Below are 21,641 nucleotides of genomic sequence, written 5' to 3' on the forward strand. Positions count from 1 at the left end.
GAGAGCAAGGCTTCATGCCCGGCCCCTTGGGCAACAACACGTCACCAGACTTGTTTGGTTTCCATCGTGTCTGTTTTTCTGATTGCCTTCTAATTACGGCAGCTGATCGTTCGCCTGTTCATTTCATTTTTTCAACAGATATGTATCGAGTGTTACGGTGTGCCACACACTGTTCCAGGCATGGGGGGACGAAGCAGGCAACAAGACAGACCAAAAACCTCGCCCACCTGCAGCTGATGCACTGCGAGTGCAGAAAATCTTAGCAGTACATGTAGCTCATGGGTTTCAAGTCCCCACTCTGTTGCTCACTAGCTGTGTGTCCTGGGGCAAGTAACTTAACCGCTCTGTGCCTCAGTTTCCACCCATGTAAAATGGGGATAATAACGGCACCTAACTTGGAATCCAATGAGTCAGTATGTGTAAAGGGCCAGGACAGCACTTGGCACACTGTAGGTACTTAATAAATGTTTGCTACTATTATTTATTTTCATTTCTAGTTGTGATTTAAAAAAAAAATTTCCTCTTTATACACAGATATATAAGTATAAGCTTCCTTTTAAAATAAATTTATTTAAGTAAAAAAAGGGGATGAGGTGGAGAGTCAAAAAGTGGGGGTACAGGTAAGGAAAATGGGGCAGAATTGAGAAGAGTGTATTGAGAAAATGAAATTTGGGAAGCCCTGGACTAGAGGGAGAGGAGAGTAAGGCTATGACTCAGCTGGCACCCAGTGGAAACATAAAGCTATTTTCAGTGTCAGCATAAGGACAAGACTTGTTCCCTCAGTCTCAGATTTGCACATTTATCCCCACTCCCTCATCCTGCGGGATCCCAAGCCCTGGGGGTTTCCCTGCTGCCCAGGGAGGCTTTGGAGAGAGGGGCTCTGAACAAATGGGGGTCACGGCCGCTAGATGAAGACGAGGCTGTGGACCTCGGGGCAGGAACAGTCCCGGAGCTGCCCGAGCCTCTCCCAGGTCCCTCGGCACCGGGGGTGGCCGGCCGCTTGCCACAGCAACAGCTGGTGCCTGAAAGACATGGGGCTGGTTCAGTGGCGTCATGACTCTCCTGGGTGCCAGGGATATTTGTTTTCAGGGGCCCCTCCTCCATGCAAAAATATTTTAAATCAAGGTTTACCACTGCATTGCGAAAAGATAAATGTAATCCGGGCTGGAGTCAGTATCAGAGCCTCATTATTCTTACATCTTATTTCTTCCGATTTCAAGAGGTTAAAATGAAAGCATTTTCATGGAGCCTAAAAGTGTGTGGGCCCTGGGCCTGGTGTCTACTGTGCCTGATGGAGAAGTTGGCCCTGGGCTGGCCGCAGAACCGCTGACCCTAGAGGCCACCCAGGGCAATTCAGACTCAGCTCTTAGGGTCTGGTGAGGTGACACTCTCACATCCTTAACCTCCCTGTATCCCCTTTCCCTCCTGTTGGGAGGCAACAGAGTGGAGTGATTAAGAACACAGGTTCTGGAAGGGGGGCGGGGGCGGGGCGGGGGGCGAAGGGGAGTTTCATGACCCAGCTTCTAGGAGCCTCTGGCTCTTCCATGAACAACAGAGATAATCGTAATCTCCGCCCCTCTGAGTGTCGGGAGGGTTTGATGAGATGCTGTGTGCAGAAAAAGTAAACATGACCGTGACAATAATAGCTAACCATTTCAGCAACAAGAACGAACGATCCAGCACTACAAGGCAGCCACGCAGATGGACCTTGCAAACTGCACGTCAAGCGAAAGAAGCCAAATTCTAAAAGGTATATCCTGTACCATTTCATTTATGTGAAGTTTAGGGAAAAACATTTAAACTGTAAGTGTTTGGGGATCTGCACTGAGTTGAGTAAAGCTATAAAGAAAACTGTACAGTGGGTTACCATAAAAGTCAGGATGGTGGTCTCCTCTATGGGGATGGGAGGGGCTGCGGTTGGGGTGGCCTGGGGGGACTGGGGGCTAGCCAGGTTCTCTTCCTTGCCTGGGTGGTGACTACCCAGATGTGTCCTCTTTGCAAACATTTATTAACCTGTTCATATATGTTTTAGCCAATTCTCTGTAGGCATAATTCACATCTTTTAAAAATGCAAAATAATAACAACTCACACAGATTGTGTTGTGTGCCAGGCATTTTTCTAAGCTTCTAAGCACAGTGCCTGGCACCCAATATGCACTTCACAAATGATAGCATTTAAAGTTACCGTTGTTATTGCAATCTTCAGTATGTAAAATGGAATTAATGTCCCTTGTCTCAACAGGGCTTGTGAGGCTTGAGTGGAGAACTCACTTATAAAGCACCCACTTGGTGCCTGGCACACCCTAGGTGCATGACTATGGCAGGTGTTCCTTCTGCCTGTCCCAAACTCAGAGACACTTCTCATGCTAAATAAACCTTCCTAAAATCCCCAACTGGCAGGCTAACCCTCCCCAGGGCCGGGCCCTTTGCATGCCCACCCTCGCCAGCAGCCCACGGAAAGAATCTGGCTGGCAGCTCGTCTCTATCCTCACTTTGATGCTCCTCCTCTGCCCAGTCCTGCCCGGTGAGCTCATGCCCCCAATCAGACCTTCCATCACCTGTTCTGTGAGCCTGGCCTGGCCGGGGTGGGAGCGGGGAGAGATGCCCCTGCCTGGCACAGCCCTGGCTCTACTTTCCATCCCCCCCCCATGCCTGGTGGAGGCAGTGGTTCCTGTGACCCTCATCTCAGCCTCACCAAAGTGCCATGTTCCTGGAGTATTTGCATCCAAAAAGAGAAGTTTGGGATTAATCAGAGTTTTAGGGCTAAAAAGGCTTATTCAAAGATGGGTAGGTAAACTGAGGCTCTAATAAGTGAGCATCTAGCCCAAAGAATGAGTCTCTAATGGTAGAATCTCACGTCTAGGATGAGTAAGTGGCAGGGCAGGGAGAGATTGGAGGAAGGTTGGTTGAGAGGGCCTCCCTATTGTCTGCCGTTTATTTATTGGGCACCTACTATGTGCCAGCTTCATTACATTTATTACATTTCATTTTCACAAAGTACATGTATTATTATGCCCATTTTATAGGTTAAACATGACAATAGCAGCTTCCACCCATGAGGAGGAAGGTGCCATGCAGAGGGCTCAGGATCCTTCCCACCATCTGAGTGGAGGGGACTGTCAGGGTCAGAAGGAGGATTTGCCCAAACACCTACCTAGTAAAGGCCAGAAGTGGGGTTTGAACCTGGATCTATGCAGTCTCAATGCCTCTTGTTCAGATACATATGTCCCTAACACCCCATCTGGCATCGGCACTCCCTGCTCTGGGTTTACAGTGAGCAGGGCTGCTCAATTTTAAAAGGCAGGAAACTAACATCCTTAGAAATGGGAGAAGAACTCCCTGGCCAGACCCCAGAGAGAGCTCTTGTTCCTACTGTATAATAATCCTGCACCAGAAAAGCAGTCAGTGGGAAACAGTCTAGACTTGTCTTTAGAACTTGGCCCAGGAGTCTGAGCAATTTAGTTTCGAAGCCTGTTTCTGCCACTTGCTAGGTGTGTGACCTTGGGCACCTCTTTGTAAATCAGTCTTCTCACCTAGAAATAGAGGATCCTGAAAGTATCCACTTTGGGCTCTTGGGATGTTTCAAGGACATCCTGTGTATCAATGTGTCCTCACCTCCTTCCACGCCCCCCCTTGCTTATTCCATGCCAGGCTCAGTGGCAGCGCACTCCCACCTCAGGGCCTTCGAACTTGCTGTTCCCTCTGCCTGGAATACCCTTCCCCCAAACATCCACATTTCCTCCCTCATTTCCTTCCAATCTCTGTTCACATGTCACCTCCTTAGTGTCACCTTGCTATAAAAAAAAAAAAAAAAGGCAAAAAGAACCCCAGAACTTCCCTGATTCTTCTTTCTTTCCCTAACACTTACCTCCATCTGACAAATTACAGATTTACTTGCCTAATGTCTGCTTCCTCACAGCAGAATGTGTCTCCATAAGAGAAGGGACCACAACTGCTTTGTTCACTGCCTCTCCCCAATGCTCAAAACATTGCCTGGCATGTGCCCAATAGTAAGTGCTCAACAAATATGTATTGAATGAATGAATGAACAAATAGAGAGCTTAGAGTAATGTCTGGCACATAGTAAGCACTCAGTAAATGTTACCTACTATTGTAAGGCTAAGTGCTTTCCAAGACATCTGCCCTTGTGGAAGGAGTCTGGGGGGATGATAACAGCCAAATCTGGGTCAAATCCTGTGTGACCTTGACTAAGTCACAGTGCATCTCTGAGCCTCTGTTTCCCCACCTCTACAATGAGGGTAACCAAACTTGGCTTTTAAGGGAATTGTAAGGATTCGACAATAAAACCAGCTCCCTTTTCTTGAGTGCTTTCTGGATGCCAGGAGCTATGCTAAGTCTAGGTCCTCTTACTATCTGCATTTTCAGATGAGGAAATTGAAGTTCAGAGAGGTTATGAGATTGCCCAAGGTCACACAGCTGGAAATGGCAGGAGCTGCTCCCCCTCAGACACCGGGACTCCCTTGGCCCCGCCCTGGCCAGGAAACAGGATCCCATTCCCTGGGCACCTTCCTCTCTCAGGCAGCAGAGAAGCCCCAGGCTCTACAGGCACGCTTCCCCATGCCCGAGTCCCACGGCTTACCCTCCAGCCCCACCGCCATCCCCGTAGCAGCGCCGGCTCCTGGCATCCTGGGCAGGCCATTCACACCTCACACAGACTGTGTGGCCCTGGGTCAGATACCTTGTCCACTGGGCATGGGGCGCCCTCACCTGCTGGCAGCATCCCGGAACAGGCCCCAGCCGGAACTGGACACAGTACCTGCAGCCACACAGGAAGACACCACCCCAAACACCTGTGAGCATTTATGGAGCACCTACTGTGTACCTAGCCCTATGTAGGCTCAGGTTGGTACAATTTCTCCCTGGTATAGAAACGTTTTGGGCAATTCAGTCTGCATCAACAGGTTGCATACAAGAGACCTGGCTCCTGCTTTTTTAAGTTATACTATTGAGGGCTTCCACGGGCCAGTTCTTCAAATGCCATATCCAAAAGACTATATAGTTTACTTCTCATCTCTCTCCCCATTGGGAATGTCAGCTCCACAAAGGCAGGAATTTGTATTTGTTTTGTTCACTGTTGTGTCCAAGTCCTAGACTAGGACCTGGCTCAATAAAAATTTGCAGAATGAATCATTTGGTCCAATGCACTAGGGAAACCCTGCAAGGTGGTTGTTGGCCCCAGCTTACAGATTAGGAAACTGAGGCCCAGAAAGATGACTTGCCCAGAGTCACACAGCTAATAAGTGGTAGTGCCTAAAATGGAACCACCTAATCCCAAAAGTCTCAATAAGCACTCTGCCGCATTTTGCAAAAGATCCTACATTGTAGAAAAGATTCACTGCAAGAATTATTTAAGTAATTGTCCCATCCTGGAGCATCTGAATTAAGACCCAGTTTGCTAAAATTGTACTTCGACCCAACTTTTTCTACAACCAGCAGTAAATGGTACCCCCTGCTGGAGGAGGTGCAGCTTGCACAGGACACGGGGGGTTACTGTGTGGGGCTGCTGCCCCCTGGTGCAGCCTCTGGCAGGCCCAAGGAGAAGACAGTTTTCTTCCAGGAACAGCCCAGAGCCCTTTCCTCTCAGCTGCCCCCAGAACTCCTCAGGACTCTGTCCCTTACCAGAAGCCTGTGATAATTGGAATTTTCATCTTCCCAACACGCTTCCTCTTGCCCTTTTGGTGGGTTATTTGGGGAACTCTTGTCCTCACCCTACGTGGTCTCAGAGGGGCAATCAAACCGGGTGCCTGGTCCTGGCTCCCCACACCTGCCGCTAGAGTGGACAGATGATTGAAGCTGACCAACCAGAGGTCCGATCCTCTGGGTCACAGTGATTGGTTCAGGGATGGGCCTGGGATCCAAGCAGGACCAATCAACCTCCTCCAGAAAGTACACAGTGAGACTGGGAGGAAGGACTCCGTCAGCTGGAGGTGCTGAGCTGGGAGGATGTAGGGCTGCTGGTGGGCAGCTTGGCTACTACAGGGTGTCAGGCTGCTGCAGAATGCAGCCAATATATGAAGGGGAGAAGGAGAGGGAGAGGGAGTCCTGATGATATTTGACCTCTTGGCTCCAGTCATGCTTGAAGTAATATTTCAAAACTTCCCTCTCGGTTATATAAACCAATAATTCTCCTTTTCACTTGACCCAGTTTGAGCTGAGTTTCTGTCCCTTACAGTGAAAGGAATCCTAGCTAATAGAGTTCTCCTCTCCATCTCCCTTAGCACTGCCTTAATTCAGACTTTATTCTTTCAGTTAATATTTGTTGAGTATCTACCATGTGCCAGACACTGTCCTGGAAGCTTGACCTCATCACCACCACCAGCAACACACTGTCTGACTCAATCCCTGAAATCCACCTTCAAAGGGGCAGGGCTACCGCCCTGGTCCAAACCACCTTCATTTTTTGTGTGGACAATTGCAGTAGCCTCCGCGTTGGTCTCCCTGATTCCTTCCTTGCTTCTCTGCAGTCAAGTCTCCAAATAGCATCTAAGGGGATCCTGTGAAAACCTAAGTCAGATCCTGTCATTCCTCTGCCCAAAACCCTCCCATGACTCCCATCTCAGGCAGAGAAAGTACCCAACTTCCCACCACAACCTATACACCCTGTGTGATCTGACCTCCCCCCCCCCAATATATCATATTTCCTACTCTCTCTCCCTCTCCCTGAATTCTAGCCTGAACTACATGCTGATCCTTGAACACCAGGCATGCCCTGCCTCAGGACCTTTGCACCTACTAGTCCTTCTGCCAATCATGCTCTTCCCCTAGAGAACCTCTTCTATATCTTAGTACAAATGTCACCTTCTCAGTGAGGATATCCCTGGCATACCCACCCTCTTCTCTGCTTTATTTTTCTCCATAGCACTTAGCACCATTTGACAGGCTATTTGTTTATTGTCTGCCTCCTCTAAGGCAGACTCCATGAGGACAAGTATTTCTGTCTTTTTTATTCCTTGCTGTAGCCCCAAGGCCTAACCCATATAAACAATATAAAATACCTGTCATATAAACAATAAACCTTGAGTGAATGAGTAAGTGAATGAAGTTGAGTAGAGACCAGTTACTAAGGACTTCAAAGTTCATGCTGATAAGTTTGCAAATGAAACAGGACAAGAAATGGGGAGATGTTAAAGCTATCAAGTAAGAGAGAGACACAATGAAAATCTAATCCAGTGAAAAATGTTCACAAATTTGAGTTGGACTTTGGGTTCATTTGCTTCCACTTACCCTATTGTCTCTTGCTTCTTGAAGACACCTTGCTTTTCTCGCTTTTTCCCGTAGCTGCCTGTGGTTATCAGAGCAGGGACTGTGGGCCAAGGAGAAAACGGAGTTAGGTATCCCAGCATCACCACCCCCAAGGCTATGACACCACAGGAAGCAAGATTAGGTACTTCTGGTGCCAGAGTCATTTCTATGGCAGCCCTAAGGAGGCGTGGGGTCTCATAACTGGGTAGGTGGTCCCCACAAAGACCCCTTATGCAATGATGGAGGCAGGATCATATTTATCTCTGAGATTCAGGGCCTGGCACAGTGGGTTGTATAGTGAGTCTGAAAAGTTCTTCAAATGAATGATTTTGATGAATGAATAAGTGAGTGAGTGAAAAACAAAGAGATGAGTTAAGAACTGGATGGATGGATGGATGGATGCATGGATGGATGGATGCATGGATGGATGGATGGATGGCTTAAATGGTATAAGAAAGGAAGAATAGTGGGTGATGAGTAAATGGGAAGATGTGAGGATGGAAAAAAGGAGAGACAGAGATGACAGAAGAGATGATGAATGGAAAGAAGGATGGACGAAGACATGATAGGTGGATGGATAGGTGAGGGTATAAAAGAACCAGATGGATAGACGAATGAATGGGTGGGAAGATGTAAGGATGGAAGAAAAGGGGGACAGAGGTATGGACGATAAATGAATGAATTATCCTGTTGAGCCAGCTTCCAAGCCTCTTCCTTCCTAGAGCAGACAGAGGAGAATTGAGAGTCAGTCCATGAGAGGTTAGTGATTCTTTAGAGGGAAAAAAAGCCAAAGGAAGTCCCTACCTCCCCCCATTCCCTGAATGATGGAGCTGAATCAGAAATATGGTGTTGAACTAATTAATGCTTGTGATCTAGAGAAGGTAACACACTTAAAACACAACTTCCCTTCTCTCTTCCCTTCCAACATCCAGTGCTGCTTTTGGCGTAGCCTAGAGCAGTGAGGAAAGCCCCAGAGAAGCCCAGATTCTGGTTCCAGCTCTCCCTCTTATAGCTGAGTGATCTTGGTCCTCTCTGAGTCTCAGTCTCCTCATCAGCAGAATGGGTATAATAGTAGAACCTATATCATAGTTATTGTTATTGTCAGAGTTGAATAAAATGATACACGATGAGCTATGTATCTTGGGCAAAAGTTGTGCCTCCCTGAGCCTTGCTTTCCCCTTCTGTAAAATGCATAGTAACACTGGCCTCACAGAGTCAAGTAATGTGGCCAAGAACTGGATAGATGGATGCAGATGCATAGCAGATGGCAGGGATAGTCAGGAAATCTTCCTGGAAAAAACTGACATCTATGCAGGAAACAATGAACCAAGCAAGTTAGATGTGGATGGCAAAGGAGAGGGAAGAGGATTTCAGGCAAAGGAAATGACATTCCCTCTTTCATCGCCCCATTGCCACCACCCTGGTCCAGACACCTTCCTCTCTTGCCTGCACCGCTGCAGTCACCTCTTCCCTGGCCTCCCCACTGCCCTCTGACCCTTTTCAGCCTGCTGTCCCCACAGTGGTCAGAATGATCCTTTAAAACATAGATAGAAGAAGGAAGGAGATGAGGTCACAGGAGGTGAGAGCCAGAGCATTTGAGCTTGTAGACCATGATGAGGAATTTGGGTTTCACCCTGAGAGCACTGGGTAACTACTGGAGAATTTAAAGCCACAGGGTGACACCATGGTAAGATTTGTGCTGTGCTCCCTGCCAGGCTGTAGCATGGGAAGAGATTGGAAGGGGTCAGTTTAGTCTTGTTGCCTGTACTTCTACCACTTCAGGAAAACCACTTTCACTCTCTTAGTTTCTTCAGCTATAAAATGGGCATTCCCTATTTTTTTTTTGTAATGATATAAAAGCATTTTATCAGGATATGCAATGTGGCCAGCATCTGTTGTTTTGCCTGCCCTACATCCATTCTCCCTGATTTTCCTATGGAGAGCACCCCTCCCCTACTCTCATTCAGATGGGGCTGACCCACCCCTGTAGCTTCAAAGGGAGCACAGGCCCCAGGCTTGGCCAATCAGAGTAATGCATCATTCTGGCCATACTGAATTGGTTCAGCAGTGGAAACAGGACCCAGGTCAAGCCAATGAGACTTCATCCTAGGACATTTGCTGAAACTAAGGGGAGAAGGACCTTTTCTTCCAGCTGCTACACTGATTGCAGGGAAGCCTGGAGCTATCAAAGACCATTACAGGGGGAATGCCTGCCTGAGAATGAGGCTAATTCAGAGGAAAACAGAGCTGCGAGGTGGAGAGAGGTTCCTAGTAACATTGCTTGAGCTCCTAGATCCAGCCATGCCTGAATGCAGCACCTGGAATTAGTTACATGAGACACTCATTTTTATTCAGGTCAGCTTAAGATAGGTTTCCTATCATCTTCATTTAAACAAAGCCCTGACTGATTCACACTGGGAGATGAGTAGAAAGAAGATATCAAGATGCCTAGAAGAGCCCATGCACCACAACTACTGAGCCTGCACCCTAGAGCCCACAGGCCACAACTATTGAGCCCATGTGCCACAACTACTGAAGCCCGTGCACCTGGAGCCCATGCTCCACAACAAGAGAGGCCACCACAATGAGAAGCCTGCACACTGCAACAGAGTAGTCCCTGCTTACCACAACTAGAGAGAGCCCACGCACAGCAACAAAGACCCAATGCAGCCAATAAGTAAATAAATTTATTTTAAAAAGATGCCTAGAGGAAGTCAGAGCTTCTTATCTCATTCAGAGGGTGAGGAGAGAGATCAGGGCAGAGGAAGACAAAGTTCCATCCTAACCTCAGACCCCACACAGGAACTTATGGAGGGCCCTGCAGTCCAGCCAGGCTGTTCCCTTGACAGCCACCCCCAGGGCCACCCCAACTCACGCAAGGACTGTTGGCACTCCACTCCCTTGTGGCTCCAGTACTCCACGCAGCCAGCCCGCTCTTCCAACAGGGGGCAGGGTGCACCCCCGTTCCTGGGCTCCTGCAGCACATGCCTCTGGCGGACACGGTAAGAGACCTGGCAGGGCTTGACACAGCGACTCCAGCCACTCCACTTGGCCACGACGCAGGAGACCGCTGGAAGAGAAGGTGGCATCTCCAAGGACAACTTCTATGGAATTTGGGCAGTGGCCAGGTCTTGTCCACCTTTCCCACAAGCCAAACTCCCCAAAACACCACAGTGGGCACTAGAACTTCTGCAAACCTGAATCCATGTATGCCTTACAAAGTTTCTCTGTAACAAATTTGTATACATCTCCTAAACTTAGAATTCCACATTTTATTTACCCATAATCCTGTTGGTGATAGTTCCAGTGGTTTCCATCACCCATTCCTCCAATAAATATTTTCTAGGCACTTACAACTGATTTCACCTCCCTGCTCCTCAGTTTCTTCCATTGTGAAATGGGTATAAGAACAGTATTCACTTAATAGGGTGGCCTTGAGGATTCAACCAGATGTAATGCATAAAGTATTCGCTCCTGGCACATAACAAGTGCTCAGTAAACACTAGCTATTCCTCTGCAGCAGTGAAACGAACCACAGCTACACTAGCAACAACGTGGATGGAAAGAAGCCTCTTGCAGAAGCTATTTCTGGTGTGATACTATTTAGATGCAGTTTTAAAACCTGCAAAACCGTACTATATAGTGCTTAGGAATTCATACAGATAATGTATATTACATATCCGTGATATTGTATATATACCTAAGTATATATATGCCAATGTTCGCTATTCACAGATTCGGTATTTGCAAATTCATCTATTTGCTAAAACTGATTTGTAACCCCAAAACCAATATTTGAGGAGCTTTTGCAGCCATGCATAGATGTACGCAGAACAGCAAAAATTTTGAATCACCCAGCATGCACTTTCGCAGCCGAGGGCAAACGAGGCCCCGAGCTGCCTTCTTGCATGGAGGCAGCAGGTGGTGGTGTGGTGCAGTTCAAGGAGCTCCGACTCTGGTACCTGTTAGTGGCGCAGCCTCGGGCCAGTCACTTAACACCTCTGACTCTTTTTTCCCTTTTTTAAAACAACCTAGCAGAATGAGCTGTTTTTAGGATTTAAGATTATAATCTGTGTGAGATACAGGTATACATATTTCCCCTGGGAACAATGGAGCAATGGTTTCGTATTCCTGGGGATTTTATAGACTATAACTACCATCCATCATGGGAACTGACTGTATATTTTATATACGTCGAATACACACACACACACACACCTCTGCAGGAATTATAAATACCGAATTCAGCACAGCAGTTACCTCTGAGGAGAAAGGGAAGGAACGCAGAAGCCCTAGTGGTATTCACCAAGGCTTATTTCTTAGCTTTTCCTGAGAGTATATTATATTGTTGTCTCTGCACTGGGCTCTGTCTGTCTGAAATATTTCATCGTGTTAAAAGAAGGAAGCTGCTGGGCGTCCATGTCCGTGAGATGCTCCCCGTGCCTACCACAGTTAGGGGCCTGGTGAATAGGTATTTTCTGATGATGTGGCCTTTGAGACCTTCAGCTTCTTCATGTAAGTCCACAGTCCCAGACCAGGACTGGGCCAAACCAGACAGGGAAGGCCATCTGGCCAAAACATGGGCTCTTAGGACTTCCCCCAGGGAGAGAATTTTTCGACAAGAAATTGTCAAGCCTTTCTTGACAAGCCTTGACAGTCACATTCACACACACATACACCACACTTGTGCACACACAAGGTACTACTACTGTCGGAATTAGTTCACTCATTCCACAAATATTTACCAAGCATCTCCTGTGAGTCGGATACTGTCCTAGGTGCTACAGACACCATGGTGAACAAGAAAGACCACATCTGTCCTCCTGAAAAACACTCACCAGCTATGAGACATGTCCTAGTTCAGCAACTTGAAAATGTGAAGAAAAAAAAAAGTGTACATCCTTGAACTGAAGGAAGAAGTTGATTGCCGTTAAAACAGACAGTGTTGCTTCCGGCCCCTCAGGAAGTCGCATACTCCTCGCACGGATCTGAACTCTTAGCAGACTTGAAATGCTCAGAGGGAGGATGGAGGGAGGGAGGAAATAAAATACCACAGCCTAACGGTCATCTGTGGCCTTAGACATCCACCTAATAACGACATCAATTATGTCACTGCTGCTGGACCGGGCAAGTCGCATCCTGGACTTTGTGTAATCCTCACAACAACCTTAGGGTCCTTCTTTGTGCCCTGTGCCCCCCCCCCCCCCCCCCCAGGGAAGCCTGTGCATCACAGAGGCCCCCTGGCCACAGATTGAGTTTAGCTAGTGAGGCACCACAGGGAGGAGAGTGCAGCCCAGGTATTTATCGCGCCTCCACCATCCCCCTCACCCTCACTCCTGCATGGAGGGGACCCTCAGCCATGGATCCTGCCTCACAGGCTCCTGTAACACCACTTCCCCCTGCCCCCACCCTAGCGAATGGAGCCCTTGTCAAATTCTATTCCATTCATCTCTTCTAGGCATACCATCTGCCACTTGCCAGAACCCCAGCTCCCACATATATACATGTATTAGCACTATTGTCAAATCCATCTCACAGAAGAGGCAAGTGGGGCTTAAGGAGACTGAATAGCTGAGTTGAGCCAAGATGCTGGAGTCACACAAGCTTGGATTCCAGCTACGGTCTCACAGAATGGGTGCAATGACAGATGTGAAGCACTAGGCAGATAGTAAATGCTCCATACAACGGGGGACTCTCTGCATTTATTCACCAACTGCTTAGGGCCTACTATGTGCTAAGCACTGGCCCGGGTGCTGGGAACACAGAGGGGCAAAATAGAGAAAGCCCTTGCCCTGGGGGAGCTGACATTCAGTGGGGGAAACAGACAAGAAGCAATACACTATATGATGTAATTTCCACTAGCCATCCATGCTCTGAGAAAAGCCCAAGCAGGATAAGAGGGGCAGGGGTAGGGTGGTAAGAAACTGTTTTAGATAGAGGAGTCAAGGAGGGCTTCCATGACAAAGGACATCTGAGGAGGTGAGGGAGAGCGCTGTGTAGGCATCTGAGAGGAAGTGTTCCGGGCAGAAGGAAGAGGCAGTACAAAGGCCCTGAGGCAGGGTCCAGGTTAGATGCTGGAGGGACAGCGAGGAGGCCAATGTGGCTAGAGCATAAAAAGCAGGAAGGAAAATGGCAGGAAGTGATGAGGGGCAGGCAGTGATAGACTACAGAGCCTTGACGACTATTGTAGGGAACTTGGATTTTATTCTAAGCATGAAGAAAAGCCATGGTCAAGTCCTGAGCAGAACAGTGACGTTATCACCTTTAAGGTTTTAATAGGATGTCTCTAGCTGCTGGTTGGGGGTCAGGGCAGAAGCAAGGAAACCAATGAAACAGCTACAGTTGTCCAAGCAAGAGAGTATAATCTACAGTAGAAAAATCTACTCGAAAAAGTGACTTTCATGTCACTGGAAATGTTTGCAGAGTGGCTAGACGACCTGGCAGGGAGACTGCAGACCAGATTCGGTCACTGGCTGGGCAGCTGGACCAAGAGTAGGCACCAAAGTCCCACCATGATCCCCTGTCAGGAAGGTGAGAGATTTTGCAGTAAATTAGGCAGATGGCACCCTACGCATATTCTTTCCATGTCACTGGCATCTGTGATGTCACCAAGCAGCATGCACAGCTGAGACCCCCAAGGAATTGTCATCACACCTCACCTAGACCTAGGGTCACAGCCTTGGTACCTTCATGCGATTATTCATATCTTATCAGCCTCCTCAACTAGAATGTCAGCTCCGTGGAGGCAAGGGCCTTGTTCCCTGCTGAATTCCAGGACCAAACACAGTGCCTGACACGTAGGGGCCCAGTAAGTAACAAGTCAGCGAATTCTGAAGAAGCAAATCGTGCCTTAGCGACAACAAAGGAAATATGACCACAAGTTGGCATTGCAGAAAGGTACCACCAGATGGCGATGTTTCTCAAAACAAAGACCATCCCACCTTTTTCTGAGTAAAGGAGAAATTCTAGCTTATCAGTGCAGCTGAGAAAGAGGGGGATGGGAGGAGGTTTTAAGGTTGCTCTTCCAACCCTAGAGACCCAGATAACATTACATCAGCTGAGCCTGCTGGAGCCAGACTGAATTTCCCACAGTCCCCTTGGGTCCCTCTGCCTCACCACTAACAGGCCCATGCTCCTCAGGAAATGCCTTTCTGGACAATTCAAACCTGGCCTTTTTCTCTGAACCTCACTGCCCAGCCCCCTGAGCGTCCATCCTCCTCACTGTCTACCTAAAGGATTTTTCTGGAATGTAGTCCTGGCCTGCCACCTGAAATCTTTCCGTGGTTCCCATCTCCTACTGAGGTAGTTTCACAAAAGGTCTTTTGTAAAGACTAGTGGCTAAAAATCTGTGTTCTTGCAATGCATCCACAGTCACCCCCGGCCTCCTCCTCCTGCTTAAAGTCTCAGCACGCTTTTACTTCGAGCTCCCTGACATACAGGGGCCCCTACAGCTCAGAAGCGAGCAGCAGTCATTTCTGCCCTCCCAGCCTCCTTACCCCCATCTTCTGGTACCACCACCTCGGTTTTCTTTTGGGGAATTGACCCTCCCTACTCTCAGTCCACTTAGCTTGGATAGGGCTAACCTCACCTTCTCATTCCTGGGATTGGGTACCAGACATGACCAGACATGACCAACTGACATATTCTTTCGCCCTAGGCTCAGTGATTTATTGGATCATGAATGAGCATGAAACCCAAACTGGGCCTATGAGAACCATCCTAGGAGTTCAGCTGGAATAACTAGGAAAAGGATCTCTCATTCCACTAGGGACACCAGTTTGGAGGTACTGGGTACTATCTTTGTCAACATTTGGTGACAGCATGCCTGAGATTGAAACTAACACAAGCAGAGCTGAAAGGTGGAAAGAGATAGAGTCCTGATGACATCCTTGCAGTCCCTGGATCCAGCCATGCCTGAAGTCAGAATCCATGGATTGTTTCTCAGTTACCTGCCCCGATACATTCCGTTCTTAGCCTAAGTATGAATTGTGCCACAACCCTCAGAATACTGACTAGTACAATGAATACATAGGTGCATAAATAGGGACTTTGATCCTTACAGTGTTGAAGTGAGGATTAAGGAGCATAAAATACTTGAAAACATTCAATAAGGAACTTGAAAAATGTGAAGTAATGGTGTCCATCCTTTAAGGCTTTACTAGCCACTCCAGCCCCACCCTCTTCCTGACCCCACCCCATCCTCACCAATCATTTCCAAGCCTCATCTTTTCCCTTTTAAAAAAATATTTATTTATTTATTTATTTATTGGCTGCATTGGGTCTTTGTTGCTGCGCACGGGATTTCTCCAGTTGCAGTGAGCAAGGGCTATTCTTCATTCTGGTACACGGGCTTCTCATAGCGATGGCTTCTCTTGTTGCAGAGCACAGGCTCTAGGCACGGGGACTTCAGTAGTTGTGGCACATGGGCTCAATAGTTGTAGCTCTCAGGCTCTAGAGCACAAGCTCAGTAGTTGTGGCGCACAGGCTTAGTTGCTCCGCAGCATGTGGGATCTTCTGGTCCCAGGCATCAAACCCTTGTCCCCTGCATTGGCAGGCGGATTCTTAATCACTGCACCACCAGGGAAGCCCCCCAAGCCTCGTCTTGCTCTGAGATTATTTCTTTCACAGCCACCCTCGCTCCCAAAAATAGAATATAAGCTTGATGGGGGCCAGAGTCCCATCTTTCGGGCTCCCACTGGTCCCAGCTGAGCTGGGCACATCACAGGTGGCCAGCAATATAACCGAACTGAAGGTGGGCAATGTCAAGTGTTCCTGTTTCATCTGTAGGCTCGAGCTTTCTTCCTGCAACAGGCTTAAGTCCCTTCCACCCTCAAGCAACCATATGGTATTGTGTTCTGGAGCCAGAGCTGGGGTTCAAATCTTAGATCTGCTGCTTAATATCTGGGCAAGTCAGAGTGGGTCACTACCTCCCCATGTCTCCATGCCTCATCTGTAAAATGGGCATAACAACACTATTCCATTGGGCTGTTATGAGGCTTCAAGGAGACATTTTATTTAAAGTACCTAAAACCGTGCCTCCCCAGCACGTAAGTACTCAGTAAATGTTGGTGGTTTTTGGTTTTTTGGTTTTTAAGCCATCCTCAACACCTCCCTCTACCACAATTAATTCCTGAAGTCAGTCAACTCTATCACCTAAATCACTCATGAAAAAGCATATCTTGCCTCCTAACGTCGCCATGTTCCCTTCTGCTCTGCTCCCCTGGGAGGTGGAAAAGTGAACTTTTCCTGGGTCTATTCATAAGATCTCAGCTCTGCCCAGCCTGGACAAGGGGGCAGATCCTAGACCTATTGCCTTTTAGACATCTTCCCAAAGGAGCAAAACAAAGAGGTGGGCAAAGCTTTGAGGTTGCTGGGCTCACCAGCCCCAGCTCTTTGCGCAATAGGAACCGTTGGGGAGCTGATAACATCGTGTGATTCTGTCGGCGTGAATCAGACTGTGGGAAAGTATCACTGATCCCTGTGTCTGATTCCCTTCTTGGACGCCCACTCCTGCACTGTGACGGGCGAGCCTCTGTGGTTGCAGTTAAACCAGGAACTTCAGCCCCACACTCTGAATGACCTCACAGCTGCACGCGCTCTCTGCATGGAAAGCAGATGAGTACAGAAGCATTCCCAAGGTAGTCCTTCCGCAAGTTTAATCTGGGGGAGTTTCATTTGCTATGATTTGGGAAGACACCATATCCAAAATTACTTTTTCCTTTCTGCTACCTGAATTTCCACCATTCACCACTCAAAGTTGTGGGAAGCAGCAAGGATCTAGAAGAAATGGGATCGCTAGGTCCAAATCCTGCTGGATCACCTTGGCTGGCCAAAGCACGCTCCTCTCTGAGCCACACTCTTCCCATCTGCTGAGCAGGGACTTTATTATAGACCAGAGCCCCAGGGCACCGTGAGACAGTAGTCAGGTTGGATGAGACACCCAGCCCACAGAGTAGGTTGGTGATCAATAAATGTTGGGTCCCTTCAATTTTGAATTTTTTAAAGCTGCTCTGATTTAAATAATAAGTTCCTGAAGGAAGCTCCACAGATGTCTCCACGTAGAGGGGTCCAATCAATCACTCTTCTCCCTGAGAGAGGAAAAGTTAGATCATATCCACTTGACAAGGTGACAATTTAGACTTTTGTCTCCAGTGGGTGTGAAAATGTTACTCCTGGAATTTAAAAAGGACTGAAGTTCTGGGACTTCCCTGGTGGTCCAGTGGTTAAGACTCTGCACTCCCAATGCAGGGGACCTGGATTCCTCCCGCATACCTCAAGGAAGATCACACGTGCGCAAAGACACCAGGCAGCCAAAGAAATAAATATTTTTTAAAAATAAAAATAAAAAAGGACGGAGTCCTCCCCACTAGTGACTCAACAAAAGTGGACCCTAATTTCAGAGCCTGGTGGATACCACTCTGGTGGGGGTCTCTATAGGAACTCACCTAGACCCTGGTCCGGTGGCCACAGCCGCCACTGGGACCAGTGCCCGGCTCGGCGATACCCGCCTACGGATCAGTACCTCCCACCCCAACCCGCACCCTCCAGCTCCCGCCCATTCGCCTAAGTTTTAACCTATTCCCCCCACACACCCAGTTCCTCCGCCCCTCCGAGACCACCCAGCCCGTTTCCTCTCTCTGCTCTCCGCGTCCCGTCCCTCTACTCCAAATCCTCTCCAGGCGTCAGCCGTTCCCTCGGCTTTTCAACACCCTCTCCATTTCCCTTGTGACCTCCCTGCCCGCGATGTCGCGCGTGCTCCCGCTCCCCCCTCGCACCCCCTATGCCCCACGTCTTTCCCCCAGCTAGGGTTGCCAGGAAAAATACAGGATGCCCAGTTAGATTTTAATTTCAGAAAAATAATCAATAAATTATAAGTATGGCCCATGCAATATGGAAGACATACGTATATTTTAAAAGCATTGGTTATTTATCTGAAATTTAAGTTTAACTGGGCATCTTGGATTTTTATTTGTTAAATCTGGCACCCTACCCCAACCCAAGCACCCTCTGCGCCTTCGCACCCCTCCACGCTTCAAGAGCCCTGCTGACCGCATGCGCCCCCTCCTCCCTCTTACCCCTGTCTCGCACCCCTCAGTGCCCGCAAAAGCCTGTTTCTGCTGGGTGCCCTGCGTGCCTCACCCGAGTGCCTGTCTCGTGCGCCTCTTCCACCAGCCCTGCATCCTCACGCCGCCCTCCAAGTCCCGCGCGAGGGGAGGACTCTTGCACCCTCTCCTCCCAGACACCCTACTGCTCTCCTCGCATCCGTCTCCATTCCGCTCCCCACCCCCAGACTCGCGCAGCGGGGTCCACGGCCCGCGCTTCTTTCTCCGCGCGCACCTTCGCAGCCCCACACTTCCACCTGGTAGCCTGCGCGTCCCCGTCCCCCTGCTCTTGCGCCGCTCCGGGTCCAGGACCCCCTCGGAGGGCAGCTTCCTGTCTTCCTCGAGCCGTGGCACCCGGTACCCGGCCCGCATCCGCGCTGGGAGCTCCGCCCACGCCACGTGCTCCCGGGGGCGCACCTGGGCAGGCCCGCGCGTAGTCTGGGCAGCAGTCCCGCACCTCGCTGCACGCCTGGTCGCAGAAGCAGCGCGGGGGCCCGCGGGCCGCGCAGGTCGGGTCACGGCCGGGGCAGCAGCGGCCCAGCGCGGCGCAGCCCTGCCGAGGCCAGAGCGCGCCCGATGGTCCCCGTGCCCAGGACACCGCGGCCACCGCGGTCAAAGCGAGCGCCAGGGGCAGGATCGGCGCCGCGCCGCGCGGGGCCATAGCCGGGCTCAGGCTGGGGACCGGAGACCGACCCGGACAGACCCTCAGCGGCCCGCCCCATTCCGGGGCGGAGGCTCCTGGCCCGACCCCTCCCCAAAGCCACCTCCTACCTGTCACGGAACTGTCATCCACCCCTATTTTCCTATCCAAACTTTGCACAGCTTGTGGCGGTGAAATACCAAGATAACAGTAATAATAACAGCAGCAACTCTGCAGCGTTCCCCATCGCCCACAGGTTCCAGGGAGACAGAAGCCATACAGAGGTTCATCAAAACAGTGCATTATAATAGATAACAATAGTGTATTGTTATAGCAATAATAACCATAATAGCCCCATACGCTGTAATTATAATGGCAAAAAGACCAACAATAGCTGCCGACATTATTAAAATAATAATAGTAGGCATACTAATTGCCAGGTCAGGAGCTTGGGAGCCAAGCTGTGTGCCAGGCTCTTTGTGTATCCTCAGTATTGCCCCAAACTGAATCCCTTGGATTCATCTTCCTTTTTTGCTATATACCTGCCACTCTGTCCTTTCCTGAATATTTCTCTTTAAATTGACTCATTTTGAAAATTTTTTAGCGATTTTTTGTTACAAACCTGTATCAATCAAGAGGATGAGAAGACAAGCCACAGACTGGGAGAAACTATTTGCAAAAGACACATCTGATAATGAACTCTTAGCCAAAACACACGAAGAACTCTTAAAACTCAACAAGAAAACAAACAATTGGATTAAAAAATGAGCCAAAGACCTAAACAGACACCGCACCAAAGAAGAAATACAGATGGCAAATAAGCATGTGAATAGATGCTCCACATCATGTCATTAGGGAAATGACAAATTACAGCTATGCAAATTACAGCTATGAACCACCACTAAAAACCTGTTAGACTGGCCAAACTCTGGAACACTGACAACACCAAATGCTGGTGAAGATGTGGAACAAGAAGAAATCTCATACATTGCTGATGGTAATGCAAAACGGTACAGCCACTTTGGAAGACAGTTTTGGCAGTTACTTGCAAGACTAAATACACTCTTACAGTACAAGCCAGCAATCATGCTCCTTGGTATTTACCCAAATGAGTTGAAAACTTATGTCCATACAAAAACCTGCACATGGATGTTTATAGCAGCTTTATCCATAATTGCCAAAACTTGGAAGCAACCAAGATGTCCCTCAGTGAGTGAATGGATAAATTGTGGTACATTCAGACAATGGAATATAAATCACCACTAAAAAGAAATGAACTATCGAGCCATGAAAACACATGGAAGAAACTTAAATGCATATTACTAAGTGAAAGAAGCCAATCTAAAAAGGTACATACTGTATGATTCCAACGATATGACATTCTGGAAAAGGCAAGACCATGGAGACAGTAAAAAGATCATTGTTGCCAGAGATTAAGGGGTAAGAAGGGATGAACAGGTGGCGCACAGAGGATTTTTAGTAGAGCAAAAATAAGCTGTATACTATATTGATGGGTATATGGCCTTATATATTTGTCCAAACCCATAGAACTTACAACACCAAGAGTGAACAGTAATGCAAACCATGGAGTGTGGGTAATAACAGGATGTCGATGTAGGTTCAATTCATTGAAACAAATGGACCACTCTGGTGGGTGATGTGGATGGGGGAGGGGCTGAGTAGGGGTGGGGAGGTAGGGAGTTTATGAGAACTCTCTGTACTTTCTGCTCAATTTTACTGAGTCTAAAACTGCTCTAAAAAATAGTCCATTTAAAAAGAAAACATATCACTATCATAAATGGAAAGCCAGTAATATTTTTTTCATAAATAAAATGAGAAGGAAGGAAGTTTGGAAAGAGAGAGCACGTGTAAGACAGAGGATATTGTGAGCTAAATCCTCATGTATTGGAGCAAAAATCAATAGATAATGTCCAAAGCTGATAACTCAACAAATGTCCACATGACTGGATATTATTTAGCTCTATGGAAATAACAAGTAGAAGAAATAGCCAAAAAGGCTAGACAGTTGCCATGCCAACTAAGCATGCGAAGATAGTCAGACTTCCTAATAAGACATTTCAAATGTAAAAGTACAGAGATACCATATCTTCCCAATTAGGGAAAATTTTAAAGGTTGATTTCTATTTGAATAGAATTGGGGAGAATATGGAGAAAGGGACACTTGAGTATGAAGTTGGTGGACAAGTACATCAGTACAGTCTCTTTGGAAGACAGTTTGTCAATATCTATCAAAAAATATTTAAGATGTATTTTATTACTTATTTATTTATTTTTTTGGCTACATTGGGTCATCATTGCTGCACACGGGCTTTCTCTAGGTATGGTGAGCAGGGGCTACTCTTCTTTGTGGTGCGCGGGTTTATCATTGCGGTGGCTTCTGTTGTTGCAGAGCATGGGCTCTAGGCACGCAGGCTTCAGTAGTTGCGGCTTGCGGGCTCTAGAGTATAGGATTAGTAGTTGTGGTGCACCAGCTTAGTTGCTCCGTGGCTTGTGGGATCTTCTGAGACCAGGGATCGAACCCCTGTCCTCTGCCTTGGCAGCCGGATTCTTAACCACTGCACCAGGGAAGCCCTATATCTATCAAAATTTTTTAAAGTATGTATCTTTGGACTCCG

The 21,641-nt window shown here is 48.1% G+C and overlaps 1 pseudogene; it reads right to left on the minus strand.

Moving 5' to 3' along the window:
- Window positions 1-417: 417 nt before the first annotated feature.
- Window positions 418-19,032, minus strand: LOC130833236 (somatomedin-B and thrombospondin type-1 domain-containing protein-like; annotated as a pseudogene).
- Window positions 19,033-21,641: the final 2,609 nt, after the last annotated feature.

The sequence above is a fragment of the Hippopotamus amphibius genome, chromosome 12, assembly GCF_030028045.1.
Source record: "Hippopotamus amphibius kiboko isolate mHipAmp2 chromosome 12, mHipAmp2.hap2, whole genome shotgun sequence".
NCBI classification, from domain to species: Eukaryota; Metazoa; Chordata; class Mammalia; order Artiodactyla; family Hippopotamidae; genus Hippopotamus; species Hippopotamus amphibius.